At 48.9% G+C, this 17,063-nt stretch overlaps 14 non-coding genes across 14 annotated transcripts; all 14 read left to right on the top strand.

Moving 5' to 3' along the window:
* The first annotated feature begins 4,011 nt into the window (after positions 1 to 4,011).
* trnan-guu lies at positions 4,012 to 4,085 on the top strand. Its single transcript has one exon. It is a non-coding gene; the product is annotated as a tRNA-Asn (tRNA).
* A 3,538-nt stretch (positions 4,086 to 7,623) lies between these two features.
* Positions 7,624 to 7,697, top strand: trnan-guu. The gene has a single exon. It is a non-coding gene; the product is annotated as a tRNA-Asn (tRNA).
* Positions 7,698 to 8,826: 1,129 nt separating this feature from the next.
* On the top strand, positions 8,827 to 8,900 carry trnan-guu. Its single transcript has one exon. It is a non-coding gene; the product is annotated as a tRNA-Asn (tRNA).
* A 1,661-nt stretch (positions 8,901 to 10,561) lies between these two features.
* Positions 10,562 to 10,635, top strand: trnan-guu. Its single transcript has one exon. It is a non-coding gene; the product is annotated as a tRNA-Asn (tRNA).
* A 602-nt stretch (positions 10,636 to 11,237) lies between these two features.
* On the top strand, positions 11,238 to 11,311 carry trnan-guu. Its single transcript has one exon. It is a non-coding gene; the product is annotated as a tRNA-Asn (tRNA).
* A 455-nt stretch (positions 11,312 to 11,766) lies between these two features.
* Positions 11,767 to 11,840, top strand: trnan-guu. Its single transcript has one exon. It is a non-coding gene; the product is annotated as a tRNA-Asn (tRNA).
* Positions 11,841 to 12,442: 602 nt separating this feature from the next.
* On the top strand, positions 12,443 to 12,516 carry trnan-guu. The gene has a single exon. It is a non-coding gene; the product is annotated as a tRNA-Asn (tRNA).
* Positions 12,517 to 12,683: 167 nt separating this feature from the next.
* Positions 12,684 to 12,757, top strand: trnan-guu. The gene has a single exon. It is a non-coding gene; the product is annotated as a tRNA-Asn (tRNA).
* A 602-nt stretch (positions 12,758 to 13,359) lies between these two features.
* On the top strand, positions 13,360 to 13,433 carry trnan-guu. Its single transcript has one exon. It is a non-coding gene; the product is annotated as a tRNA-Asn (tRNA).
* A 455-nt stretch (positions 13,434 to 13,888) lies between these two features.
* On the top strand, positions 13,889 to 13,962 carry trnan-guu. The gene has a single exon. It is a non-coding gene; the product is annotated as a tRNA-Asn (tRNA).
* Positions 13,963 to 14,564: 602 nt separating this feature from the next.
* On the top strand, positions 14,565 to 14,638 carry trnan-guu. Its single transcript has one exon. It is a non-coding gene; the product is annotated as a tRNA-Asn (tRNA).
* Positions 14,639 to 14,805: 167 nt separating this feature from the next.
* trnan-guu lies at positions 14,806 to 14,879 on the top strand. Its single transcript has one exon. It is a non-coding gene; the product is annotated as a tRNA-Asn (tRNA).
* A 602-nt stretch (positions 14,880 to 15,481) lies between these two features.
* On the top strand, positions 15,482 to 15,555 carry trnan-guu. Its single transcript has one exon. It is a non-coding gene; the product is annotated as a tRNA-Asn (tRNA).
* Positions 15,556 to 16,431: 876 nt separating this feature from the next.
* Positions 16,432 to 16,505, top strand: trnan-guu. Its single transcript has one exon. It is a non-coding gene; the product is annotated as a tRNA-Asn (tRNA).
* Positions 16,506 to 17,063: the final 558 nt, after the last annotated feature.

Genomic DNA, 17,063 nt, shown 5'->3' with positions numbered 1-17,063 from the left:
GGAAGGTGTGGGCCTTTTGTCAACCCTGTAGAGCCTGCTATCCTCCTTCATCAGAGCGACATTGTGCCTCTCTTTGCCGCTGCAGCTTTGCGTGTTACACTGTTAATCTAAAGGTTGGCGGTTGGATCTCACCCCGGGGACGCCGTTATTCCGTTAGTGCTGCACATTGTTGTGAAACGGCTTTGACCGGCAAGTATTACGTAGCCCTTTTTTGGGCCTTCTTTGACCTGCACCGCTCTCCCTTGTCAGAGCTAACTAACATGCTTTAGAACTGGAATTTGAAGAGGTGCGATCGTCAAATGTTGCTATTTTGACCACATATGGAACCTGAGGTGGTTTTGTAAACCCTGTAGGGCCTGCTATCCCCGTTCATCAGAGCACCATATTCCTGTACACAGCGTCTCTGTGGCGCAATTGGTTAGCGCGTTAGACTGTTAATCTAAAGGCTGGTGGTTCGAGCCCACCCGGGGACGAAGGTTTTCCGTTTGTGCTGCTCATACACGTGAAGCGGCTTTGAAACCCTGTAGAGCCTGCTATCTTGGCCCGTGTTACCTCACCACGATTTGGGCCTGCTTACTTTCTGTGGCCGATCGTGCTTTGAGTTGCCCTGCTCTCCCATGTCTGAGATAACTGGCATGCTTTAGCGCTGGAATTTCAAGCGCTGCGATTGTCAGATGTTGCTATTTTCACCACCCAATGCTATTCGAGGTGGTTCTGTAAACCCTTTAGAGCCCTATATCCCGCTTCATCACAATGAAACATCTGGCTGTTGTAGGTCTCTGTGGCGCAGTTGTTTAGCACGTTAAACTGCTGTTTCTTGGAACTTGAGGTGGTTTTGTAAATCCCATAAAGTAACTTGAGGTGCTTTTGTAAATCCCATAACGTCTGAAATCACATTTCTGCAGCGTGAAATATTAGCTCCTTTTAAGTCTCTGTGGCGCAATTGGTTAGCGCGTTAGACTGTTAATCTAAAGGCTGGTGGTTCGAGCCCACCCGGGGACGACAGTTTTCCCTTCCTGCTTCTCATTCGTGTGAAAGGCCAATGTCCGGCCAGTGTTACGTTTCATGGATTCGGGCCCTGCTCACTTTCTGTAGTCGGCCGTTGACCCGCACTGCTCTCCCTCGTCGGAGCAAATTAGCCTGCTTTAGCACTGGAATTAGAAGCAGGAGCAAATCGTCAAATGTCTTTATTTGGACCACCCTTGGAAGGTGTGGGCCTTTTGTCAACCCTGTAGAGCCTGCTATCCTCCTTCATCAGAGCGACATTGTGCCTCTCTTTGCCGCTGCAGCTTTGCGTGTTACACTGTTAATCTAAAGGTTGGCGGTTGGATCTCACCCCGGGGACGCCGTTATTCCGTTAGTGCTGCACATTGTTGTGAAACGGCTTTGACCGGCAAGTATTACGTAGCCCTTTTTTGGGCCTTCTTTGACCTGCACCGCTCTCCCTTGTCAGAGCTAACTAACATGCTTTAGAACTGGAATTTGAAGAGGTGCGATCGTCAAATGTTGCTATTTTGACCACATATGGAACCTGAGGTGGTTTTGTAAACCCTGTAGGGCCTGCTATCCCCGTTCATCAGAGCAACATATTCCTGTACACAGCGTCTCTGTGGCGCAATTGGTTAGCGCGTTAGACTGTTAATCTAAAGGTTGGTGGTTCGAGGCCACCCAGGGACGAAGGTTTTCCGTTTGTGCTGCTCATACACGTGAAGCGGCTTTGAAACCCTGTAGAGCCTGCTATCTTGGCCCGTGTTACCTCACCACGATTTGGGCCTGCTTACTTTCTGTGGCCGATCGTGCTTTGAGTTGCCCTGCTCTCCCATGTCTGAGATAACTGGCATGCTTTAGCGCTGGAATTTCAAGCGCTGCGATTGTCAGATGTTGCTATTTTCACCACCCAATGCTATTCGAGGTGGTTCTGTAAACCCTTTAGAGCCCTATATCCCGCTTCATCACAATGAAACATCTGGCTGTTGTAGGTCTCTGTGGCGCAGTTGTTTAGCACGTTAAACTGCTGTTTCTTGGAACTTGAGGTGGTTTTGTAAATCCCATAAAGTAACTTGAGGTGCTTTTGTAAATCCCATAACGTCTGAAATCACATTTCTGCAGCGTGAAATATTAGCTCCTTTTAAGTCTCTGTGGCGCAATTGGTTAGCGCGTTAGACTGTTAATCTAAAGGCTGGTGGTTCGAGCCCACCCGGGGACGACAGTTTTCCCTTCCTGCTTCTCATTCGTGTGAAAGGCCAATGTCCGGCCAGTGTTACGTTTCATGGATTCGGGCCCTGCTCACTTTCTGTAGTCGGCCGTTGACCCGCACTGCTCTCCCTCGTCGGAGCAAATTAGCCTGCTTTAGCACTGGAATTAGAAGCAGGAGCAAATCGTCAAATGTCTTTATTTGGACCACCCTTGGAAGGTGTGGGCCTTTTGTCAACCCTGTAGAGCCTGCTATCCTCCTTCATCAGAGCGACATTGTGCCTCTCTTTGCCGCTGCAGCTTTGCGTGTTACACTGTTAATCTAAAGGTTGGCGGTTGGATCTCACCCCGGGGACGCCGTTATTCCGTTAGTGCTGCACATTGTTGTGAAACGGCTTTGACCGGCAAGTATTACGTAGCCCTTTTTTGGGCCTTCTTTGACCTGCACCGCTCTCCCTTGTCAGAGCTAACTAACATGCTTTAGAACTGGAATTTGAAGAGGTGCGATCGTCAAATGTTGCTATTTTGACCACATATGGAACCTGAGGTGGTTTTGTAAACCCTGTAGGGCCTGCTATCCCCGTTCATCAGAGCAACATATTCCTGTACACAGCGTCTCTGTGGCGCAATTGGTTAGCGCGTTAGACTGTTAATCTAAAGGTTGGTGGTTCGAGGCCACCCAGGGACGAAGGTTTTCCGTTTGTGCTGCTCATACACGTGAAGCGGCTTTGAAACCCTGTAGAGCCTGCTATCTTGGCCCGTGTTACCTCACCACGATTTGGGCCTGCTTACTTTCTGTGGCCGATCGTGCTTTGAGTTGCCCTGCTCTCCCATGTCTGAGATAACTGGCATGCTTTAGCGCTGGAATTTCAAGCGCTGCGATTGTCAGATGTTGCTATTTTCACCACCCAATGCTATTCGAGGTGGTTCTGTAAACCCTTTAGAGCCCTATATCCCGCTTCATCACAATGAAACATCTGGCTGTTGTAGGTCTCTGTGGCGCAGTTGTTTAGCACGTTAAACTGCTGTTTCTTGGAACTTGAGGTGGTTTTGTAAATCCCATAAAGTAACTTGAGGTGCTTTTGTAAATCCCATAACGTCTGAAATCACATTTCTGCAGCGTGAAATATTAGCTCCTTTTAAGTCTCTGTGGCGCAATTGGTTAGCGCGTTAGACTGTTAATCTAAAGGCTGGTGGTTCGAGCCCACCCGGGGACGACAGTTTTCCCTTCCTGCTTCTCATTCGTGTGAAAGGCCAATGTCCGGCCAGTGTTACGTTTCATGGATTCGGGCCCTGCTCACTTTCTGTAGTCGGCCGTTGACCCGCACTGCTCTCCCTCGTCGGAGCAAATTAGCCTGCTTTAGCACTGGAATTAGAAGCAGGAGCAAATCGTCAAATGTCTTTATTTGGACCACCCTTGGAAGGTGTGGGCCTTTTGTCAACCCTGTAGAGCCTGCTATCCTCCTTCATCAGAGCGACATTGTGCCTCTCTTTGCCGCTGCAGCTTTGCGTGTTACACTGTTAATCTAAAGGTTGGCGGTTGGATCTCACCCCGGGGACGCCGTTATTCCGTTAGTGCTGCACATTGTTGTGAAACGGCTTTGACCGGCAAGTATTACGTAGCCCTTTTTTGGGCCTTCTTTGACCTGCACCGCTCTCCCTTGTCAGAGCTAACTAACATGCTTTAGAACTGGAATTTGAAGAGGTGCGATCGTCAAATGTTGCTATTTTGACCACATATGGAACCTGAGGTGGTTTTGTAAACCCTGTAGGGCCTGCTATCCCCGTTCATCAGAGCAACATATTCCTGTACCCAGCGTCTCTGTGGCGCAATTGGTTAGCGCGTTAGACTGTTAATCTAAAGGTTGGTGGTTCGAGCCCACCCAGGGACGAAGGTTTTCCGTTTGTGCTGCTCATACACGTGAAGCGGCTTTGAAACCCTGTAGAGCCTGCTATCTTGGCCCGTGTTACCTCACCACGATTTGGGCCTGCTTACTTTCTGTGGCCGATCGTGCTTTGAGTTGCCCTGCTCTCCCATGTCTGAGATAACTGGCATGCTTTAGCGCTGGAATTTCAAGCGCTGCGATTGTCAGATGTTGCTATTTTCACCACCCAATGCTATTCGAGGTGGTTCTGTAAACCCTTTAGAGCCCTATATCCCGCTTCATCACAATGAAACATCTGGCTGTTGTAGGTCTCTGTGGCGCAGTTGTTTAGCACGTTAAACTGCTGTTTCTTGGAACTTGAGGTGGTTTTGTAAATCCCATAAAGTAACTTGAGGTGCTTTTGTAAATCCCATAAAGTCTGAAATCACATTTCTGCAGCGTGAAATATTAGCTCCTTTTAAGTCTCTGTGGCGCAATTGGTTAGCGCGTTAGACTGTTAATCTAAAGGCTGGTGGTTCGAGCCCACCCGGGGACGACAGTTTTCCCTTCCTGCTTCTCATTCGTGTGAAAGGCCAATGTCCGGCCAGTGTTACGTTTCATGGATTCGGGCCCTGCTCACTTTCTGTAGTCGGCCGTTGACCCGCACTGCTCTCCCTCGTCGGAGCAAATTAGCCTGCTTTAGCACTGGAATTAGAAGCAGGAGCAAATCGTCAAATGTCTTTATTTGGACCACCCTTGGAAGGTGTGGGCCTTTTGTCAACCCTGTAGAGCCTGCTATCCTCCTTCATCAGAGCGACATTGTGCCTCTCTTTGCCGCTGCAGCTTTGCGTGTTACACTGTTAATCTAAAGGTTGGCGGTTGGATCTCACCCCGGGGACGCCGTTATTCCGTTAGTGCTGCACATTGTTGTGAAACGGCTTTGACCGGCAAGTATTACGTAGCCCTTTTTTGGGCCTTCTTTGACCTGCACCGCTCTCCCTTGTCAGAGCTAACTAACATGCTTTAGAACTGGAATTTGAAGAGGTGCGATCGTCAAATGTTGCTATTTTGACCACATATGGAACCTGAGGTGGTTTTGTAAACCCTGTAGGGCCTGCTATCCCCGTTCATCAGAGCAACATATTCCTGTGCCCAGCGTCTCTGTGGCGCAATTGGTTAGCGCGTTAGACTGTTAATCTAAAGGTTGATGGTTCGAGCCCACCCAGGGACGAAGGTTTTCCGTTTGTGCTGCTCATACACGTGAAGCGGCTTTGAAACCCTGTAGAGCCTGCTATCTTGGCCCGTGTTACCTCACCACGATTTGGGCCTGCTTACTTTCTGTGGCCGATCGTGCTTTGAGTTGCCCTGCTCTCCCATGTCTGAGATAACTGGCATGCTTTAGCGCTGGAATTTCAAGCGCTGCGATTGTCAGATGTTGCTATTTTCACCACCCAATGCTATTCGAGGTGGTTCTGTAAACCCTTTAGAGCCCTATATCCCGCTTCATCACAATGAAACATCTGGCTGTTGTAGGTCTCTGTGGCGCAGTTGTTTAGCACGTTAAACTGCTGTTTCTTGGAACTTGAGGTGGTTTTGTAAATCCCATAAAGTAACTTGAGGTGCTTTTGTAAATCCCATAACGTCTGAAATCACATTTCTGCAGCGTGAAATATTAGCTCCTTTTAAGTCTCTGTGGCGCAATTGGTTAGCGCGTTAGACTGTTAATCTAAAGGCTGGTGGTTCGAGCCCACCCGGGGACGACAGTTTTCCCTTCGTGCTTCTCATTCGTGTGAAAGGCCAATGTCCGGCCAGTGTTACGTTTCATGGATTCGGGCCCTGCTCACTTTCTGTAGTCGGCCGTTGACCCGCACTGCTCTCCCTCGTCGGAGCAAATTAGCCTGCTTTAGCACTGGAATTAGAAGCAGGAGCAAATCGTCAAATGTCTTTATTTGGACCACCCTTGGAAGGTGTGGGCCTTTTGTCAACCCTGTAGAGCCTGCTATCCTCCTTCATCAGAGCGACATTGTGCCTCTCTTTGCCGCTGCAGCTTTGCGTGTTACACTGTTAATCTAAAGGTTGGCGGTTGGATCTCACCCCGGGGACGCCGTTATTCCGTTAGTGCTGCACATTGTTGTGAAACGGCTTTGACCGGCAAGTATTACGTAGCCCTTTTTTGGGCCTTCTTTGACCTGCACCGCTCTCCCTTGTCAGAGCTAACTAACATGCTTTAGAACTGGAATTTGAAGAGGTGCGATCGTCAAATGTTGCTATTTTGACCACATATGGAACCTGAGGTGGTTTTGTAAACCCTGTAGGGCCTGCTATCCCCGTTCATCAGAGCACCATATTCCTGTACACAGCGTCTCTGTGGCGCAATTGGTTAGCGCGTTAGACTGTTAATCTAAAGGTTGGTGGTTCGAGGCCACCCAGGGACGAAGGTTTTCCGTTTGTGCTGCTCATACACGTGAAGCGGCTTTGAAACCCTGTAGAGCCTGCTATCTTGGCCCGTGTTACCTCACCACGATTTGGGCCTGCTTACTTTCTGTGGCCGATCGTGCTTTGAGTTGCCCTGCTCTCCCATGTCTGAGATAACTGGCATGCTTTAGCGCTGGAATTTCAAGCGCTGCGATTGTCAGATGTTGCTATTTTCACCACCCAATGCTATTCGAGGTGGTTCTGTAAACCCTTTAGAGCCCTATATCCCGCTTCATCACAATGAAACATCTGGCTGTTGTAGGTCTCTGTGGCGCAGTTGTTTAGCACGTTAAACTGCTGTTTCTTGGAACTTGAGGTGGTTTTGTAAATCCCATAAAGTAACTTGAGGTGCTTTTGTAAATCCCATAACGTCTGAAATCACATTTCTGCAGCGTGAAATATTAGCTCCTTTTAAGTCTCTGTGGCGCAATTGGTTAGCGCGTTAGACTGTTAATCTAAAGGCTGGTGGTTCGAGCCCACCCGGGGACGACAGTTTTCCCTTCGTGCTTCTCATTCGTGTGAAAGGCCAATGTCCGGCCAGTGTTACGTTTCATGGATTCGGGCCCTGCTCACTTTCTGTAGTCGGCCGTTGACCCGCACTGCTCTCCCTCGTCGGAGCAAATTAGCCTGCTTTAGCACTGGAATTAGAAGCAGGAGCAAATCGTCAAATGTCTTTATTTGGACCACCCTTGGAAGGTGTGGGCCTTTTGTCAACCCTGTAGAGCCTGCTATCCTCCTTCATCAGAGCGACATTGTGCCTCTCTTTGCCGCTGCAGCTTTGCGTGTTACACTGTTAATCTAAAGGTTGGCGGTTGGATCTCACCCCGGGGACGCCGTTATTCCGTTAGTGCTGCACATTGTTGTGAAACGGCTTTGACCGGCAAGTATTACGTAGCCCTTTTTTGGGCCTTCTTTGACCTGCACCGCTCTCCCTTGTCAGAGCTAACTAACATGCTTTAGAACTGGAATTTGAAGAGGTGCGATCGTCAAATGTTGCTATTTTGACCACATATGGAACCTGAGGTGGTTTTGTAAACCCTGTAGGGCCTGCTATCCCCGTTCATCAGAGCACCATATTCCTGTACCCAGCGTCTCTGTGGCGCAATTGGTTAGCGCGTTAGACTGTTAATCTAAAGGTTGGTGGTTCGAGCCCACCCAGGGACGAAGGTTTTCCGTTTGTGCTGCTCATACACGTGAAGCGGCTTTGAAACCCTGTAGAGCCTGCTATCTTGGCCCGTGTTACCTCACCACGATTTGGGCCTGCTTACTTTCTGTGGCCGATCGTGCTTTGAATTGCCCTGCTCTCCCATGTCTGAGATAACTGGCATGCTTTAGCGCTGGAATTTCAAGCGCTGCGATTGTCAGATGTTGCTATTTTCACCACCCAATGCTATTCGAGGTGGTTCTGTAAACCCTTTAGAGCCCTATATCCCGCTTCATCACAATGAAACATCTGGCTGTTGTAGGTCTCTGTGGCGCAGTTGTTTAGCACGTTAAACTGCTGTTTCTTGGAACTTGAGGTGGTTTTGTAAATCCCATAAAGTAACTTGAGGTGCTTTTGTAAATCCCATAACGTCTGAAATCACATTTCTGCAGCGTGAAATATTAGCTCCTTTTAAGTCTCTGTGGCGCAATTGGTTAGCGCGTTAGACTGTTAATCTAAAGGCTGGTGGTTCGAGCCCACCCGGGGACGACAGTTTTCCCTTCGTGCTTCTCATTCGTGTGAAAGGCCAATGTCCGGCCAGTGTTACGTTTCATGGATTCGGGCCCTGCTCACTTTCTGTAGTCGGCCGTTGACCCGCACTGCTCTCCCTCGTCGGAGCAAATTAGCCTGCTTTAGCACTGGAATTAGAAGCAGGAGCAAATCGTCAAATGTCTTTATTTGGACCACCCTTGGAAGGTGTGGGCCTTTTGTCAACCCTGTAGAGCCTGCTATCCTCCTTCATCAGAGCGACATTGTGCCTCTCTTTGCCGCTGCAGCTTTGCGTGTTACACTGTTAATCTAAAGGTTGGCGGTTGGATCTCACCCGGGGACGCTGTTATTCCGTTAGTGCTGCACATTGTTGTGAAACGGCTTTGACCGGCAAGTATTACGTAGCCCTTTTTTGGGCCTTCTTTGACCTGCACCGCTCTCCCTTGTCAGAGCTAACTAACATGCTTTAGAACTGGATTTTGAAGAGGTGCGATCGTCAAATGTTGCTATTTTGACCACATATGGAACCTGAGGTGGTTTTGTAAACCCTGTAGGGCCTGCTATCCCCGTTCATCAGAGCACCATATTCCTGTACACAGCGTCTCTGTGGCGCAATTGGTTAGCGCGTTAGACTGTTAATCTAAAGGTTGGTGGTTCGAGCCCACCCAGGGACGAAGGTTTTCCGTTTGTGCTGCTCATACACGTGAAGCGGCTTTGAAACCCTGTAGAGCCTGCTATCTTGGCCCGTGTTACCTCACCACGATTTGGGCCTGCTTACTTTCTGTGGCCGATCGTGCTTTGAGTTGCCCTGCTCTCCCATGTCTGAGATAACTGGCATGCTTTAGCGCTGGAATTTCAAGCGCTGCGATTGCCAGATGTTGCTATTTTCACCACCCAATGCTATTCGAGGTGGTTCTGTAAACCCTTTAGAGCCCTATATCCCGCTTCATCACAATGAAACATCTGGCTGTTGTAGGTCTCTGTGGCGCAGTTGTTTAGCACGTTAAACTGCTGTTTCTTGGAACTTGAGGTGGTTTTGTAAATCCCATAAAGTAACTTGAGGTGCTTTTGTAAATCCCATAACGTCTGAAATCACATTTCTGCAGCGTGAAATATTAGCTCCTTTTAAGTCTCTGTGGCGCAATTGGTTAGCGCGTTAGACTGTTAATCTAAAGGCTGGTGGTTCGAGCCCACCCGGGGACGACAGTTTTCCCTTCGTGCTTCTCATTCGTGTGAAAGGCCAATGTCCGGCCAGTGTTACGTTTCATGGATTCGGGCCCTGCTCACTTTCTGTAGTCGGCCGTTGACCCGCACTGCTCTCCCTCGTCGGAGCAAATTAGCCTGCTTTAGCACTGGAATTAGAAGCAGGAGCAAATCGTCAAATGTCTTTATTTGGACCACCCTTGGAAGGTGTGGGCCTTTTGTCAACCCTGTAGAGCCTGCTATCCTCCTTCATCAGAGCGACATTGTGCCTCTCTTTGCCGCTGCAGCTTTGCGTGTTACACTGTTAATCTAAAGGTTGGCGGTTGGATCTCACCCCCGGGGACGCCTGTTATTCCGTTAGTGCTGCACATTGTTGTGAAACGGCTTTGACCGGCAAGTATTACGTAGCCCTTTTTTGGGCCTTCTTTGACCTGCACCGCTCTCCCTTGTCAGAGCTAACTAACATGCTTTAGAACTGGAATTTGAAGAGGTGCGATCGTCAAATGTTGCTATTTTGACCACATATGGAACCTGAGGTGGTTTTGTAAACCCTGTAGGGCCTGCTATCCCCGTTCATCAGAGCAACATATTCCTGTACACAGCGTCTCTGTGGCGCAATTGGTTAGCGCGTTAGACTGTTAATCTAAAGGTTGGTGGTTCGAGGCCACCCAGGGACGAAGGTTTTCCGTTTGTGCTGCTCATACACGTGAAGCGGCTTTGAAACCCTGTAGAGCCTGCTATCTTGGCCCGTGTTACCTCACCACGATTTGGGCCTGCTTACTTTCTGTGGCCGATCGTGCTTTGAGTTGCCCTGCTCTCCCATGTCTGAGATAACTGGCATGCTTTAGCGCTGGAATTTCAAGCGCTGCGATTGTCAGATGTTGCTATTTTCACCACCCAATGCTATTCGAGGTGGTTCTGTAAACCCTTTAGAGCCCTATATCCCGCTTCATCACAATGAAACATCTGGCTGTTGTAGGTCTCTGTGGCGCAGTTGTTTAGCACGTTAAACTGCTGTTTCTTGGAACTTGAGGTGGTTTTGTAAATCCCATAAAGTAACTTGAGGTGCTTTTGTAAATCCCATAAAGTCTGAAATCACATTTCTGCAGCGTGAAATATTAGCTCCTTTTAAGTCTCTGTGGCGCAATTGGTTAGCGCGTTAGACTGTTAATCTAAAGGCTGGTGGTTCGAGCCCACCCAGGGACGACAGTTTTCCCTTCGTGCTTCTCATTCGTGTGAAAGGCCAATGTCCGGCCAGTGTTACGTTTCATGGATTCGGGCCCTGCTCACTTTCTGTAGTCGGCCGTTGACCCGCACTGCTCTCCCTCGTCGGAGCAAATTAGCCTGCTTTAGCACTGGAATTAGAAGCAGGAGCAAATCGTCAAATGTCTTTATTTGGACCACCCTTGGAAGGTGTGGGCCTTTTGTCAACCCTGTAGAGCCTGCTATCCTCCTTCATCAGAGCGACATTGTGCCTCTCTTTGCCGCTGCAGCTTTGCGTGTTACACTGTTAATCTAAAGGTTGGCGGTTGGATCTCACACCCGGGGACGCTGTTATTCCGTTAGTGCTGCACATTGTTGTGAAACGGCTTTGACCGGCAAGTATTACGTAGCCCTTTTTTGGGCCTTCTTTGACCTGCACCGCTCTCCCTTGTCAGAGCTAACTAACATGCTTTAGAACTGGAATTTGAAGAGGTGCGATCGTCAAATGTTGCTATTTTGACCACATATGGAACCTGAGGTGGTTTTGTAAACCCTGTAGGGCCTGCTATCCCCGTTCATCAGAGCACCATATTCCTGTACACAGCGTCTCTGTGGCGCAATTGGTTAGCGCGTTAGACTGTTAATCTAAAGGTTGGTGGTTCGAGCCCACCCAGGGACGAAGGTTTTCCGTTTGTGCTGCTCATACACGTGAAGCGGCTTTGAAACCCTGTAGAGCCTGCTATCTTGGCCCGTGTTACCTCACCACGATTTGGGCCTGCTTACTTTCTGTGGCCGATCGTGCTTTGAGTTGCCCTGCTCTCCCATGTCTGAGATAACTGGCATGCTTTAGCGCTGGAATTTCAAGCGCTGCGATTGTCAGATGTTGCTATTTTCACCACCCAATGCTATTCGAGGTGGTTCTGTAAACCCTTTAGAGCCCTATATCCCGCTTCATCACAATGAAACATCTGGCTGTTGTAGGTCTCTGTGGCGCAGTTGTTTAGCACGTTAAACTGCTGTTTCTTGGAACTTGAGGTGGTTTTGTAAATCCCATAAAGTAACTTGAGGTGCTTTTGTAAATCCCATAACGTCTGAAATCACATTTCTGCAGCGTGAAATATTAGCTCCTTTTAAGTCTCTGTGGCGCAATTGGTTAGCGCGTTAGACTGTTAATCTAAAGGCTGGTGGTTCGAGCCCACCCAGGGACGACAGTTTTCCCTTCCGTGCTTCTCATTCGTGTGAAAGGCCAATGTCCGGCCAGTGTTACGTTTCATGGATTCGGGCCCTGCTCACTTTCTGTAGTCGGCCGTTGACCCGCACTGCTCTCCCTCGTCGGAGCAAATTAGCCTGCTTTAGCACTGGAATTAGAAGCAGGAGCAAATCGTCAAATGTCTTTATTTGGACCACCCTTGGAAGGTGTGGGCCTTTTGTCAACCCTGTAGAGCCTGCTATCCTCCTTCATCAGAGCGACATTGTGCCTCTCTTTGCCGCTGCAGCTTTGCGTGTTACACTGTTAATCTAAAGGTTGGCGGTTGGATCTCACCCCGGGGACGCCGTTATTCCGTTAGTGCTGCACATTGTTGTGAAACGGCTTTGACCGGCAAGTATTACGTAGCCCTTTTTTGGGCCTTCTTTGACCTGCACCGCTCTCCCTTGTCAGAGCTAACTAACATGCTTTAGAACTGGAATTTGAAGAGGTGCGATCGTCAAATGTTGCTATTTTGACCACATATGGAACCTGAGGTGGTTTTGTAAACCCTGTAGGGCCTGCTATCCCCGTTCATCAGAGCAACATATTCCTGTACACAGCGTCTCTGTGGCGCAATTGGTTAGCGCGTTAGACTGTTAATCTAAAGGTTGGTGGTTCGAGCCCACCCAGGGACGAAGGTTTTCCGTTTGTGCTGCTCATACACGTGAAGCGGCTTTGAAACCCTGTAGAGCCTGCTATCTTGGCACGTTAAACTGCTGTTTCTTGGAACTTGAGGTGCTTTTGTAAATCCCATAAAGTCTGAAATCACATTTCTGCAGCGTGAAATATTAGCTCCTTTTAAGTCTCTGTGGCGCAATTGGTTAGCGCGTTAGACTGTTAATCTAAAGGCTGGTGGTTCGAGCCCACCCAGGGACGACAGTTTTCCCTTCGTGCTTCTCATTCGTGTGAAAGGCCAATGTCCGGCCAGTGTTACGTTTCATGGATTCGGGCCCTGCTCACTTTCTGTAGTCGGCCGTTGACCCGCACTGCTCTCCCTCGTCGGAGCAAATTAGCCTGCTTTAGCACTGGAATTAGAAGCAGGAGCAAATCGTCAAATGTCTTTATTTGGACCACCCTTGGAAGGTGTGGGCCTTTTGTCAACCCTGTAGAGCCTGCTATCCTCCTTCATCAGAGCGACATTGTGCCTCTCTTTGCCGCTGCAGCTTTGCGTGTTACACTGTTAATCTAAAGGTTGGCGGTTGGATCTCACCCCCGGGGACGCTGTTATTCCGTTAGTGCTGCACATTGTTGTGAAACGGCTTTGACCGGCAAGTATTACGTAGCCCTTTTTTGGGCCTTCTTTGACCTGCACCGCTCTCCCTTGTCAGAGCTAACTAACATGCTTTAGAACTGGAATTTGAAGAGGTGCGATCGTCAAATGTTGCTATTTTGACCACATATGGAACCTGAGGTGGTTTTGTAAACCCTGTAGGGCCTGCTATCCCCGTTCATCAGAGCACCATATTCCTGTACACAGCGTCTCTGTGGCGCAATTGGTTAGCGCGTTAGACTGTTAATCTAAAGGTTGGTGGTTCGAGCCCACCCAGGGACGAAGGTTTTCCGTTTGTGCTGCTCATACACGTGAAGCGGCTTTGAAACCCTGTAGAGCCTGCTATCTTGGCCCGTGTTACCTCACCACGATTTGGGCCTGCTTACTTTCTGTGGCCGATCGTGCTTTGAGTTGCCCTGCTCTCCCATGTCTGAGATAACTGGCATGCTTTAGCGCTGGAATTTCAAGCGCTGCGATTGTCAGATGTTGCTATTTTCACCACCCAATGCTATTCGAGGTGGTTCTGTAAACCCTTTAGAGCCCTATATCCCGCTTCATCACAATGAAACATCTGGCTGTTGTAGGTCTCTGTGGCGCAGTTGTTTAGCACGTTAAACTGCTGTTTCTTGGAACTTGAGGTGGTTTTGTAAATCCCATAAAGTAACTTGAGGTGCTTTTGTAAATCCCATAAAGTCTGAAATCACATTTCTGCAGCGTGAAATATTAGCTCCTTTTAAGTCTCTGTGGCGCAATTGGTTAGCGCGTTAGACTGTTAATCTAAAGGCTGGTGGTTCGAGCCCACCCAGGGACGACAGTTTTCCCTTCGTGCTTCTCATTCGTGTGAAAGGCCAATGTCCGGCCAGTGTTACGTTTCATGGATTCGGGCCCTGCTCACTTTCTGTAGTCGGCCGTTGACCCGCACTGCTCTCCCTCGTCGGAGCAAATTAGCCTGCTTTAGCACTGGAATTAGAAGCAGGAGCAAATCGTCAAATGTCTTTATTTGGACCACCCTTGGAAGGTGTGGGCCTTTTGTCAACCCTGTAGAGCCTGCTATCCTCCTTCATCAGAGCGACATTGTGCCTCTCTTTGCCGCTGCAGCTTTGCGTGTTACACTGTTAATCTAAAGGTTGGCGGTTGGATCTCACCCCCGGGGACGCTGTTATTCCGTTAGTGCTGCACATTGTTGTGAAACGGCTTTGACCGGCAAGTATTACGTAGCCCTTTTTTGGGCCTTCTTTGACCTGCACCGCTCTCCCTTGTCAGAGCTAACTAACATGCTTTAGAACTGGAATTTGAAGAGGTGCGATCGTCAAATGTTGCTATTTTGACCACATATGGAACCTGAGGTGGTTTTGTAAACCCTGTAGGGCCTGCTATCCCCGTTCATCAGAGCACCATATTCCTGTACCCAGCGTCTCTGTGGCGCAATTGGTTAGCGCGTTAGACTGTTAATCTAAAGGTTGGTGGTTCGAGCCCACCCAGGGACGAAGGTTTTCCGTTTGTGCTGCTCATACACGTGAAGCGGCTTTGAAACCCTGTAGAGCCTGCTATCTTGGCACGTTAAACTGCTGTTTCTTGGAACTTGAGGTGCTTTTGTAAATCCCATAAAGTCTGAAATCACATTTCTGCAGCGTGAAATATTAGCTCCTTTTAAGTCTCTGTGGCGCAATTGGTTAGCGCGTTAGACTGTTAATCTAAAGGCTGGTGGTTCGAGCCCACCCAGGGACGACAGTTTTCCCTTCGTGCTTCTCATTCGTGTGAAAGGCCAATGTCCGGCCAGTGTTACGTTTCATGGATTCGGGCCCTGCTCACTTTCTGTAGTCGGCCGTTGACCCGCACTGCTCTCCCTCGTCGGAGCAAATTAGCCTGCTTTAGCACTGGAATTAGAAGCAGGAGCAAATCGTCAAATGTCTTTATTTGGACCACCCTTGGAAGGTGTGGGCCTTTTGTCAACCCTGTAGAGCCTGCTATCCTCCTTCATCAGAGCGACATTGTGCCTCTCTTTGCCGCTGCAGCTTTGCGTGTTACACTGTTAATCTAAAGGTTGGCGGTTGGATCTCACACCCGGGGACGCTGTTATTCCGTTAGTGCTGCACATTGTTGTGAAACGGCTTTGACCGGCAAGTATTACGTAGCCCTTTTTTGGGCCTTCTTTGACCTGCACCGCTCTCCCTTGTCAGAGCTAACTAACATGCTTTAGAACTGGAATTTGAAGAGGTGCGATCGTCAAATGTTGCTATTTTGACCACATATGGAACCTGAGGTGGTTTTGTAAACCCTGTAGGGCCTGCTATCCCCGTTCATCAGAGCACCATATTCCTGTACACAGCGTCTCTGTGGCGCAATTGGTTAGCGCGTTAGACTGTTAATCTAAAGGTTGGTGGTTCGAGCCCACCCAGGGACGAAGGTTTTCCGTTTGTGCTGCTCATACACGTGAAGCGGCTTTGAAACCCTGTAGAGCCTGCTATCTTGGCCCGTGTTACCTCACCACGATTTGGGCCTGCTTACTTTCTGTGGCCGATCGTGCTTTGAATTGCCCTGCTCTCCCATGTCTGAGATAACTGGCATGCTTTAGCGCTGGAATTTCAAGCGCTGCGATTGTCAGATGTTGCTATTTTCACCACCCAATGCTATTCGAGGTGGTTCTGTAAACCCTTTAGAGCCCTATATCCCGCTTCATCACAATGAAACATCTGGCTGTTGTAGGTCTCTGTGGCGCAGTTGTTTAGCACGTTAAACTGCTGTTTCTTGGAACTTGAGGTGGTTTTGTAAATCCCATAAAGTAACTTGAGGTGCTTTTGTAAATCCCATAAAGTCTGAAATCACATTTCTGCAGCGTGAAATATTAGCTCCTTTTAAGTCTCTTTGAAACCCTGTAGAGCCTGCTATCTTGGCCCGTGTTACCTCACCACGATTTGGGCCTGCTTACTTTCTGTGGCCGATCGTGCTTTGAGTTGCCCTGCTCTCCCATGTCTGAGATAACTGGCATGCTTTAGCGCTGGAATTTCAAGCGCTGCGATTGTCAGATGTTGCTATTTTCACCACCCAATGCTATTCGAGGTGGTTCTGTAAACCCTTTAGAGCCCTATATCCCGCTTCATCACAATGAAACATCTGGCTGTTGTAGGTCTCTGTGGCGCAGTTGTTTAGCACGTTAAACTGCTGTTTCTTGGAACTTGAGGTGGTTTTGTAAATCCCATAAAGTAACTTGAGGTGCTTTTGTAAATCCCATAAAGTCTGAAATCACATTTCTGCAGCGTGAAATATTAGCTCCTTTTAAGTCTCTGTGGCGCAATTGGTTAGCGCGTTAGACTGTTAATCTAAAGGCTGGTGGTTCGAGCCCACCCAGGGACGACAGTTTTCCCTTCCTGCTTCTCATTCGTGTGAAAGGCCAATGTCCGGCCAGTGTTACGTTTCATGGATTCGGGCCCTGCTCACTTTCTGTAGTCGGCCGTTGACCCGCACTGCTCTCCCTCGTCGGAGCAAATTAGCCTGCTTTAGCACTGGAATTAGAAGCAGGAGCAAATCGTCAAATGTCTTTATTTGGACCACCCTTGGAAGGTGTGGGCCTTTTGTCAACCCTGTAGAGCCTGCTATCCTCCTTCATCAGAGCGACATTGTGCCTCTCTTTGCCGCTGCAGCTTTGCGTGTTACACTGTTAATCTAAAGGTTGGCGGTTGGATCTCACCCCGGGGACGCCTGTTATTCCGTTAGTGCTGCACATTGTTGTGAAACGGCTTTGACCGGCAAGTATTACGTAGCCCTTTTTTGGGCCTTCTTTGACCTGCACCGCTCTCCCTTGTCAGAGCTAACTAACATGCTTTAGAACTGGAATTTGAAGAGGTGCGATCGTCAAATGTTGCTATTTTGACCACATATGGAACCTGAGGTGGTTTTGTAAACCCTGTAGGG

Source organism: Esox lucius, chromosome 24, assembly GCF_011004845.1.
Source record: "Esox lucius isolate fEsoLuc1 chromosome 24, fEsoLuc1.pri, whole genome shotgun sequence".
Classification (NCBI taxonomy): domain Eukaryota; kingdom Metazoa; phylum Chordata; class Actinopteri; order Esociformes; family Esocidae; genus Esox; species Esox lucius.
This window is presented reverse-complemented; position numbering and strand designations above follow the sequence as displayed.